This window comes from Ranitomeya variabilis, chromosome 1 (assembly GCF_051348905.1).
Source record: "Ranitomeya variabilis isolate aRanVar5 chromosome 1, aRanVar5.hap1, whole genome shotgun sequence".
Classification (NCBI taxonomy): Eukaryota; Metazoa; Chordata; class Amphibia; order Anura; family Dendrobatidae; genus Ranitomeya; species Ranitomeya variabilis.
This window is the reverse complement of record NC_135232.1, coordinates 1,073,130,214-1,073,142,430: the sequence shown is the minus strand read 5'-3', so window position 1 is coordinate 1,073,142,430 and position 12,217 is coordinate 1,073,130,214. Positions and strand designations below refer to the sequence as shown.

The following is a 12,217-nucleotide window of genomic DNA, read 5'->3' as shown; positions in this document are numbered from 1 at the left end:
ACTGTTCTTAACTAAGGGGGAATGTGGCGCCCCTAGGGGTATTTGCCACAAAAATAGTTTTTGACACCAAATACAAATATTAAAAAAGCAAGACTGCATTACCATCTCCGGCCAGAAGGGGGAGCTCCAGAGACTCCCCTTGATCTATTCTGGTCTGAGAAAAGGACTGGCAGTTGGGTTGAGGAGTTGAAAGTGAGAGGTCGAATAACTGAACTCCTAACAGCCCTATGACGGATTATAGGCCCGTGATACCCATAATAGGAAAAGAGGAATAGAGAAAAAGGACATTGTGAGAACCGGTTAGCAATAACCTCTACCCAGAATAGGCGCAGAGACGGATACCGGATCCGTGGCTATATTCATTATATATAATACAGCAACCGGAAAGAAGTGAGGTGATATCAGCTTCACCAGGGTAAGACGCAGCAACAGACACAGAGTTCAGCGGTACTCCCAGAGGGGGTAAGCCGACAAAAAAAGGACTCGGGTTGTCCATCGAACCAGAGCACAGAAGAGACCGATTGGGTCGGCAGCCAGTTCACAAACAGCAGCAGGGCCATACAGAAACTGCGCATAATAGGAGGTGGAAATCCTGACAGGGTCAAAGTAATTCAGAGTTCTTAAACAGACTCCGGTGACAGTATTGGTTGTAGAATCCCCTTTAAAACTTAGCTTTTAATATTATCAGAATAAAACCCTGACCCAAAACAAACCTTGGTTAAATAACCAATAATAAAATACCACCAATAGGTAACCTGTTGAGGTGCTACAATGCAACCTACTGCTCACCCCTGCCTTGCTGTGGAGGTTGGCACCCTAAGAATCGATTTTTTGGCGCCCCCACTCAACGTAGGCTGTCCCTAACTTCCCTATAAAATCCCTGTCAATGTAGGTGGGAAAACAATATAGTGGAGAGCAGTGGTGAAAAAAAGAGTGGAACAATAAAACCCCAACAAATCTTAACAAACACCCCCACTTAGGATAATACTAATGATACTGCAGCACATCGCTCAATAGAGAACCATGTCACAACAATACATTCGGTCAAAAGATAACCGTATCAGTCCCCTGTTTATCATGGATATACATTGATTATATATACAGATCCAATAGGGAACGGAATAACAGACCAGAGTATTGTGATAAAGAATGACAAGAGATCTAGATGAATGCTATTCATCTTTATGGCATGCGGCAGCATCGGTCACCACATTATCTCCTCCTGATGAACCGTATAAACGGGGAAACGCGTCGGGGTGATGTCAGCACACGCTAAGTGATCTCTTGTCATTCTTTATCACAATACTCTGGTCTGTTATTCCGGTCCCTATTGGATCTGTATATATAATCAATGTATATCCATGATAAACAGGGGACTGATACGGTTATCTTTTGACCGAATGTATTGTTGTGACATGGTTCGCTATTGAGCGATGTGCTGCAGTATCATTAGTATTATCCTAAGTGGGGGTGTTTGTTAAGATTTGTTGGGGTTTTATTGTTCCACTCTTTTTTTCACCACTGCTCTCCACTATATTGTTTTCCCACCTACATTGACAGGGATTTTATAGGGAAGTTAGGGACAGCCTACGTTGAGTGGGGGCGCCAAAAAATCGATTCTTAGGGTGCCAACCTCCACAGCAAGGCAGGGGTGAGCAGTAGGTTGCATTGTAGCACCTCAACAGGTTACCTATTGGTGGTATTTTATTATTGGTTATTTAACCAAGGTTTGTTTTGGGTCAGGGTTTTATTCTGATATTAAAAGCTAAGTTTTAAAGGGGATTCTATGTGCAAAATTGGTTTTCAATAATCCCCACACCAATTGTTTTTGATTTCTCTGAGACAGTATTGGTTGCAAATCCCTTTTTGTTGAAGTAAACTGGTTAAACGTTTCAGCGCCTCAGTCTTTCATTTGGACAATAGCCATCGATCCAGGATCGGGGTCATCACAGCTGAGAGGACCTGCTGCTGATCAAGTAAGTGTCTGTTCGTTCATGATATCCCTTACATTGTGCATCGCCTGAGGCCACAGCACCGGGTCAAGCCACTAGTGACATCCCCCTCAAGAGACGGACCTCATTGATCTGGTGCTGGGTACCTTGGTCTCCCGGGCGTCACATGTATGTGTTCAGCTGACTTCATACTCAACTTCATATCTAAATCAATATGTGGTGCAAAGACGAAACTCCCAGGTCGGAATAAGATAGGCACAATTGGGCCGATTCATCAAAGTGTTTACGACAGTTTCTTGGCATACAACACTCTTAATAATATTGCGACTTTTTCACATCCGTTCTGGTGGGGCAAAGTGGGCAAAGCATGTGTGGGACGTGGTGTTGCGTCATCAAATTTATCAAAAGTTATACCATCAGAGGCGTAGCTTTGCCACTAATGTACTCCAGTCCGTAACTTGAGCAGCATTTCTGGCCAGGAACAAGGAGGCACACACCACTAATAACATGTGCCAAATTCAATAAGCGGTGTATGCCCCTGACCACACCAGTCTTAATGAATCAGTCCCTTTATCGATTTACAAAAGTAAAAAAAAGAAGTTTATTAATAGAGTAATATTTAATTTATCCATAATAAAAAAGTTAGTTTCATATCATTAAAATCAGATTACACTGATAAAAATACTATTGTCTTTTTTTTTGCCTTTTTTTGGCAAAATCGAGCACTGGACTATCTACTTCTATAAAGTTATACACACACTATCTGTACATTTTATTCAGTGTTTTATGGTTTTCTCTCACCTTCACTATGGCTAAGCTGTTTGTTGCTATCTCATCTCATTATTTGTGTTCACCATGACATGACTTCTGCCTTTTCTGCTTTGGCTTTTATACAGGCTTTGATTGCCCCTGTGCTATACTATGTTATGTGATAGCTCAAGGTATTACAGAGAAGCCCACTCAGCCATGTCCAATATCATGGGATCATTTTCTGGCTAACATTCTTCTCCAATGTGTAAAATGTGTAAAGTGAAGTGCAGATTGTTCCGACTTGACAGACCAAGCAAATTCCTAAAAATTTGATATAAAAACTTTCGTTCATCTCTGTTGTTCACTTTTTCACTTTCACAATAAACTCTACAATTTCTCACTATGCAAATTCTTGAGAAATTCTCGCCAACCCTTGACAAACTGCAATGTATTTACAGTTATTGAATGGCCATATATAATACATATAAGTAACATTTCTCCATCATAAAATCATGTTTTTCTTCAAAGCTGATTCTCTTGCTCCACTTATCTCAACTTATGTTAAGTCAAGAGGAAAGATAATGAAGAGCACATCTGTAATAATGCCCAAAAGGGAAAGGACGTGTGCATCTGGCAGATATCACTCCCACTCCTTGTCTAATGTATGGAAGGTAACAAAAATACTGTCAGGGAAAACAGTCCTGGCCATGGTCAATCCAGTTTAATACAGGAGTGGACAAAAAATGTCTGTTTTCGGTGAGATCCATGTTTTCCCCCAAAACAACGCAACGCATGTTAATTTGTATGATATTTGGGTGCAAAAAAACGGAGACAGTTACCATATGTTTTGGACTATAAGACGCACTTAAGTTTTAGAGGAGGAAATTAGGAAAAAAATTAAAGCAAAAAAAGGTCTATTCTATACTGTAATTTCCCCTATCCTGATATATATGGTCCCTCATCCCCATTCTGATACACATGGCCCCTCATCCCTATCCTGGTATGCATGGCCCCCTCATCCCTATTTTGGTATGCATGGCCCCTTCATCCCTATCCTGGTGTGCATGGCCCCATCCTTATCCTGGTATGATTGGCCCCATCATGGTCCTGGTTTGATTGTATTCTGAATATTCATTTCTCTTAAGTATCGGAACACGTGACCGCCGGCCGCAGCAGGAAGGCTCCGGCTGACAGTGCGCTACTGAAGAGGAATTGATACTCACTGCTCTCTGTGATGAATGTCCCAGTGAGTATTCTGGCAGCTGTGCTCTGCTTGTGAGCAGCGCATGACGTCCCTGTCATGCGCTGCTTACAAGCATTAAGCAGCTGCTGGCACCGGAGCAGGACGCTGCAAGGGAGCGCCATGTAGGTGAGTGTAATGTTTGTTTGTTTTTAAACTTTCCTGATGGGGCCATGCATACCAGGAGCGGGATGGGGCAAATTATAAAAGAAAAAGGATGGGACCAATAATACCAGGAACAGGATGAGGCCATTTATACCAGGATGCCATAAAAATGAATATGCCTTGCCCTCCATGCCCATGGGCATGTAATGCAGTGCATATTAATTTCTCTTTAGCAGCGGGCACAAGAGCTAGCTGGAGCCACCGGCTCCAGCGTCCTGTGACCTGATGCTCAGCCAAAACTGCTCCCCCACCTCCCCACCACAGCCAGAGCCCATACATCCAGACTATAAGAGGCACCCCCCATTTTCCTCTACATTTTGAGAGGAAAAAAGTGCGTCTTATAGTCTGAAAAATGCAGTACATTTTATTGCTCTCTGGTGCACTGCTGTCCATAATCCAACATTATACACATTTCTGTAAAATAATAAATCACACTAAAATAAAAACCCTAAAGGTGAAGAAATTTTTTTTAAATCTTCTCAAAATTAAAAGAAGGCAGACTGAAGGTAATGAAGGTAATGAAGATGGTCGACATCCAGCATTGAAACTAGGCCTATTCCCCATTGTATAAAACATGTGGATCCCATAGATTAATGTGATATTGAAGTTAAATGGTCTATTTGCACAGTAGCCTGAAAATACATAGGTCATATGTGTTTAACCATTGCACTGCTGCAAGATGCCAGACTCCATTCCTCAGATTAACTGCATCCTTGCTTACTAGTTTCCAATAGAGTTACTGTTCCCACATATTTCCACACAGTTGACTCTGCTTCATCTTTGTTACATGCTTCATTTGTTTGTCTGCCATCTTGCATAACATGCTGTCCTCGTCCTCGTTGATCTAAGTGTTGGACCCACTCCACTGCACCATGCTTCTCAGCCAGACCTATGGCTTTCAGAACCAAGTGAGCTCATAACACTCTCGCAGTAGACGTGCAAAATCTTGGATATTGTTGCAAGATGTCATGCACTAAGCTAAACAATCTCTGCTACATCTGTAACTAAATGAGGAAACTGTTCAATGAATGACGTAGCAGTGTTGAGTTCAAAGAGCGAGATCTTGCGAAGGAACATGCAAGACCTTGTGATTTCACTAGTGCTGGCACTAAATTTGTGACAACAGAGTAGCTTTTATACATAGTTACATAGTTTAAAAAAATAGGTCAATCAAATTCAACCTGTAAATAATTTAAATATGTTTCAAAATATCATATTTTAAAACGCACATTATAACTTCTTCTTATATCTCTCTGAAATGCAGACAAAGCATTGACAACTTTCAAAAAGAGAAAGAAAAATTGTGCCGACATGCTAAATATAGCCATATAGTAGTCCTATATATGTAATTCCATAAAAACAGCAGGCCTACCTGAATGGGTGCAAAACTCCCCCAAGCAAGAGAAAGGCTCCATAGAAAGAGTTGAAATGTAGTTGATGTTGGTGAATAAACAATCCTTACTTCTTCACTAATTTGGATGTCCTGCTTCTTTTCTGGTTATATTGCTATGCAGTATTTAACAAAAGTTAGTACATCCCTGACATTTTTGTAAATATTTATTTTCATGGACAACACGGAAGGTATGACACCTTGATACAATGTAAAGTAGTCAGTGTACAGCTTGTATAACAGTGCAAATTTGGTGTGCCCTCTGCTAGGCGCTGGGATTCTCCCACTGCACAGGGTAGATCCCAAGCTTTGTCTGCATCTGCGGTCTTCCATTCATAGCCTGGGCCATCTTTGTGTAGAGCAACAATTCTTTTTTTCAGATCCTCCGATAGTTCCTTACTATGAGGTGCCATGTGGAACATACCGGCTCCTCGTTCACACCTGAAACCTGAGAGTCCCATTTAAAATGGCTAATTGGGCACTATTTGGCCATTTTCACTTAGAGGTGTACTCACTTTTGTTGTGAGCCGTTTAGACATTAATGTCTATGTGTTGAGGTATTTAGAGGGAGCACCAAATGTATACTATTATACAAGCTGTACATTGACTACTTTTGATTTTAACAAAGTTTCATATTTTCAGTGTTGTCCCATGAAAAAATATAATAAAATATTTACAGAAATGTGAGGGGTGTACTAGATCTAGATCTACAGGGTGGGCCATGTATATGGATACACCTAAATAAAATGGGATTGGTTGGTGACATCAACTTCCTGTTTGTGGCACATTAGTATATGAGAGGTGGAAAACTTTTCAAGGTTGGTGGTGACCATGACGGCCATTTTGTATTCGGCTATTTTGGATCCAATTTATAAATGGCCCACCCAGGTGCATCCATATAAACGACCCACCCTGTATAAATAGAGGTGTATATATTTATATATATATATATATATATATATATATATATATATATATATATATACAATGGTGTTCAAAAGTCCTGCATAGGCGTGAAGAAAACTATATGTTTCATACTTCTGAATCTCTACAGTGAAACTGGTGGAACATATATGTTTTTGTAATCCCTCATTGTATGCCATACTCATTTTTGAATGTCCCAAGTGTATAAATTGTTATGGTATGCACATTTTTGATATTTTTTTTTTACAGCATAACCATACCTACACCAGTACAGTGTGTAGAATGGTGAACAGGTTTCTAAGTTCATTAACTTCCAATTCAAGTTCACACAGACTTAAATTTTACTTTTTAAGATTTATTATTTTTTATTTAATTCAGAGTGCTGAAAAGGGCCTTTTGAGTGCATCTTTAGCTTCTAATACTTTATTGGCCAGCCTTTGCTCTTGAGCACCAGCTTGCATCTCTGTGGCATTGAGTGAACAAGCTTCTGCAGATGTTCACGAGTGATGATGTGGTTCCAGGCCTGTATCAGAGCCTCAATCAACTCACTCTTGGTCCTTGGCTGTTTTCTAGATATCTCTAATGATACCTTGTGCCACAAATTTTCAATTGGATTGAGGTCCGGGGACTGAGCTGGCCAGTCAATAGTAGCCACCTTGTTCTTCCAACACCATTGGCTGCCATACAGCCCCAGACCATTACTTTCATCGAATGTTTCACAGAGAAGCTCAAACACTCTGGCTTGTACTCTTCATGTGGGAACCTTCTCACATAACACTTGCCATCATTTCCTAAAATGCAAAAAGTGCTTTCATCACTAAATAGCACTTTTTCCCACTCCTCCTTCCTCCATTTTAAATATTTCAATGCCCACAGTTTTCGCCTTTGTCTTTGTATGGCTGTCATCAATGGCTTCTTTCGGGCCTTGCACCCACTCAATCCTGCTTCCAAACATCTCTTCCTAACAGTTGATGTTGCTACCTCAATATTGCACTTTTCTTGCCATTCTCGCAGAAGCTGAGGAGAGGTGAGCTTTCGATTGGCAAGGGATGTTCTTATCAGTACTCTATCCTCCCTTTTAGTTGACTTTCTGGGCCGACCAGATCTGGGCCTGTCCTGGGTAATTCCAAGCTGCTTATGTTTCTGCAAAATTCTTACGACTGTACTCTGATTACAGCCGACCTTCCTTGCGATCTGGGGGCCAGTATAACCCTCTTCATGTAGCACCACAACTCGCACACGATCCTCCGTTGACAAAAATCTGAAGGCTCCCATCATAAAACTCTACAGTATGATTCACTAGATAGACCAATAGATAAAACAAACAAACAAAGCAGCAGATGTGATGCAATGTAATGCAATGTGATTGGCTGCCATATCCAGGTTATGATTGGTCACAAGAACCTCATCTGTGATTGGCTAATTTTGGATCTGAAGCTGCACAATATTTAGTTGTGCTTTCAATTCCCATATTGTTGCAATAATTTCAGGCAAAACTGGTTCAAAAGCTAAAAATATTACAGGGAGAGAATGCAAAATTGTATTCTGAACAAAACCATATATAATATGTCGTATTAGCATCGAAGATATTAGACAGAAAATGTTTAAAACTTGAAAAATCAATTTATCCTATGCCTATGCAGGACTTTTGAACACCACTGTATATATATATATATATATATATATATATATATATATATATATATATATATAGATATGGAAAAGTCTATTAAGAGAGGAAAGAGAGAGGAGTCAAGAGCAAATAAAAAAATAAATAAGGCTACTTTCACACTAGCGTCGGTACGGGGCCATCGTGTTGCGTCGGCCCGACGTACCGACGCATACTGTGCAAGCACCGCACAACGGGGGCAGTGGATGCAGTTTTTCAACGCATCCACTGTCCCATTGTAAGGTCCGGGGAGGAGGGGGCGGAGTTCCAGCCACGCATGCGCGGTCGGAAATGGCAGACTGCCGGCACAAAAAAAGTTACATGTAGCGTTTTTTGTGTCGACGGTCTGCCAAAGCACGACGCATCCGTCGCACGATGGATGCGACGTGTGGCAATCCGTCGCAATGCATCGCTAATGCAAGTCAATGGAGAAAAAACGCATCCTGGAAGCACTTTTGCAGGATGCGTTTTTTCTCCAAAACGACGCATTGCGACGGAGGCCAAACGACGCTAGTGTGAAAGTAGCCTAACAAAGGACAGAGACCCTCAAATTTTGGAATTGGAAGAGAATGTGGCCCACTTTATTGGAGATACCCAAATGGCTAGGGTGAATATACGGCCTCACAAAACTATGCACACCAACCCAATAAAACAATATTTATAACAGTACCCAGTGTAGATTATTTTATGTGATAAGGAAATCTAGTATTCGGAAAGATACAATACTTTAAAAAATTAATATTTGACAAAGTATAGAAAAATATTTGGTCCTCATGTGATAGACAAAGCCAGTGCAGGTCCACTGCTAAGCCATTATTTTTATAAGACCTTTCTCAGCAAAAAAAAATGAAAAAAAACAGGAGCTTTCCTTTCACGACTTAACTTTTGTCATAGTTTGTATCTTTGGTACTTTTAATAAATAGTTGAGGGAAGCAGTGACTGCCTGCGGGAAACATACTGTATCATAAGGAGACAAACTAGTACCTGCTAAAGGTCAGTGTCAGTCATTTCCTTTTATGATCTTTTTCGGTGGCAGCTGCTGCTTTCTTTTCAAAGCAAGAAAAAAAATATTTGGTTTGTTGAAGAGAGAGCAGACATGACTTGTTACAATATAAGCATACTGTGCAGTGCGTTACAATATGCCGGGAAATCAGTTTAGGGCAACTTTGCATAAGACATTGTGCGGCACACTCAAAAGCCATTCATCAAAAGAGTACAGGAATATTACTGTCATACTCCAACTGCAGCCGAAATACAAGGAAAAATATATCACCTCATTCTTCTCTTGTGTTCATAAAATATGATGTATTGATTCGTTTCCAACAGTTGGGGACTTGAGGATTTCGGAGCCAGTAAAAGTTATGCATTAAGTGGTTTCAAATGTGAACCTTTAATAGGAATAAAATTTGCATGTAATATACAAACTATTAACTGGAAACAATAAATCTTCTTAAGGTAGTGCGGCCAAGTGAAGAAAATGAAGGTCGGGTTATTATACAACACTTAGGCGTGCATATGGAAATGTAAAAAAAATGTTAAAAAAATGCAATTAAATGGAATCATGGAAGTAACAATGACAATGATAAAAGTCTGTTTAATGAGGCATGGCTGAATACGAGAGGACTTGTGCCGAGTTTGGGCTCTTGCACGTCTGTTTGATCTGCCCCAGTTACCACACTGTTACCTGGACCTAACGACTACTAGAATTATAGGATTCCTTCATCTAGACCAGTGTTTCCCAAACTCCAATCCTTATGGCCCCCAGATCAAGTTTTCAGGATTTCCACAGTATTGCACAGGTGAGAGAATTATCATCAAGGCACCAGAAACTGCGATACTAGAAAATCCTGAAAACATGAGAGGACTGGAGATTGGGAACCAATGATCTAGAAGAAATGACAAGAAAGGGGATTTTACTATCGTAAGGGTGTGGAAGTCACCACCATTGGATGTGATGAGGATTGAATTGATTTCCATAGAGGAAAGGATCTTTCCTCCACCATTGCTCAGGTGGTGCCCACCAGCCTCCTCTGAGACATGAAGAAATAGATGTCCTATCCTTTCAGTCATCTGATCCCTAAGGCCAATGATTGGCTGATCATTTGCTGCAGTAAGCACTTGACTTTAACAATTTCACATCCCCCTCCAGGAACCGTGGCATAAACATTATCTGCGCTGCTGTGGGAGCCAAGTGTCTCCTATTTTTATTTTAATCGGGATCCTGATTTGATTAAAGGGAATATTTCACCAGGTTTTTGCCACCTTAGTCCCAAAATCTGAAAACAGAATAATGTAGAGGCAGAGACCTTCATTCCGCTGATGTGTCATTTACTGGGCTATAGAAGTAGTTTTGATAGAATCACTGGTTTCTCAGCAGCGAGTATTTAACTTGCTGCCAGGTGGTCCTCCATATTTATGAGCTCTGTGTAACCCCGCCCCTGACACTGATTGGCAGCTTTCAGTGTGTACTGTACATGTGCAGAAAGCAGCCAATCATAGGTGTGGACGGGGCTACACAGAGCTCAGCATTCAGAGAACTGCTAGAACTTTATCAAAACACTAGCAAGAAGCTCAGTAGGTGGTACACCAATGAAATCAGGGCCACTTCCCCTACATTATGCTACTTTCAAATGGGCTGTCAAAAACATGGTAATAGATTCTCTTTCAGCTGGGTAAACCAGTAGTTAAACCTATTGTTTAACTCAATTTTTGGGGGTTTCATGCATTTCTTTTCTAAAGTGTGCAGTGTTTTTTATTTTCCGCCATGTCACAATCTTAATTAAAAAACAAAATGAGTAATCTTGCAATTTTTAGGCTTTAATTTCCTGTCCTTTCAAAAAGAGTTTACAACAGTTTTCTTACCATCATGACTGGATCCACAATATCACAGCTCACCCTACTCCTCCTCCCTTCACAGAGAGCTTTGCACACCCATACATGTATACAGTGTATATACTGTAATTGTGTCAGTGCATTTACATTTTTCCTACCCATATTTTTCATTTTTGTCCTGATAATTACGAAAAAAAGATAAAACAACTTGTGAATAATGCCCAGTCATTTCTCCGCACCTCTAAATATGCACATTGTAAAAAACACTGCTCTGATTTTAAGAACTCCTGACAAGTTAAAATTTAATAACATTCCTTGCAGAAGAGATATGAGAATTATGGCCGGCTATTTATATTAAATCTGCAATGCCCATCAGACCTGGTCTTCAAGAAGTACCTGAACTATAATGAAAAAAGTTCTTTCCCGAACAATCCAATTTCTGATAGTCATGTCATAAATGAATTATCAAAACAAATAGATTTTTCGGCAGTTTTCATAAGGACAAATTTCTATCATCGTTATTCTTCACCTGTAATCAACAATCCCATAGAATTATTCTGGAAAATCATTATGAGAAGTAGATAAAAATGCAGCATTTTAAAAGAAGTTCTCTGCAATTCTAAGAAATATCATTATCAGTAGAAGAACTATGTAGCGCACCCTTTCATAAAAGAAAGGTTTTCTCCTAGCACTGATCTTAAGAATCACAGATCTTTGGAAACGGTCGTGCTAACCCTTCAGACAAGTAAGTGAACCCATCTGTGGCTATCATGGGGAGATTTATTATGCCACTTAGTGGGAAAAATAACCACAATTTTGAGAGCAGGTATGTTTTTGAGGCAAATAAAATTTACAATTTTTCCCATTTTTAGTCATCTCTTGACACTTGAGGGTGAAGTTTAGAGAACATGTGACCAAAGGCTCCCCAACATATCTACTATAATTTTCCATAAAAATGGTATTAGTTATAGTGTAAATGTACTTCTTACCATAGCTGAAATGTATTGGTTTTAAATGTGCACAGGCAGGCTAAATTCCCATGCCATGTAATGGTGTCCTTCTGAGATAGTTGAGTACAACGCTCAACCAGTTCTGGAAGTCCAATGGCCAATGAATTGAGCAATGGTGCACATGTTTGACCTCTGCTACCTTAGGATCTCTCTGACCCCGAGCAATCCGAAAGTCATCCTCTAGCCAGTGAATAGGCAATCACTTTCAATCTCGAGAAAATTCCTCAAGGTCTACGTTCCCACGATGAGCTTTTGGTGAGTTTTTGATGTTGCTGATTCTGTGCA

At 40.2% G+C, this 12,217-nt stretch overlaps 1 protein-coding gene across 3 annotated transcripts in view; it reads left to right on the top strand.

Moving 5' to 3' along the window:
• PCDH7 (protocadherin 7) overlaps window positions 1–12,217 on the top strand; it is a 1,191,840-nt gene that overhangs the window by 131,754 nt on the left and 1,047,869 nt on the right. The gene's annotated exons all lie outside the window — the stretch shown is intronic.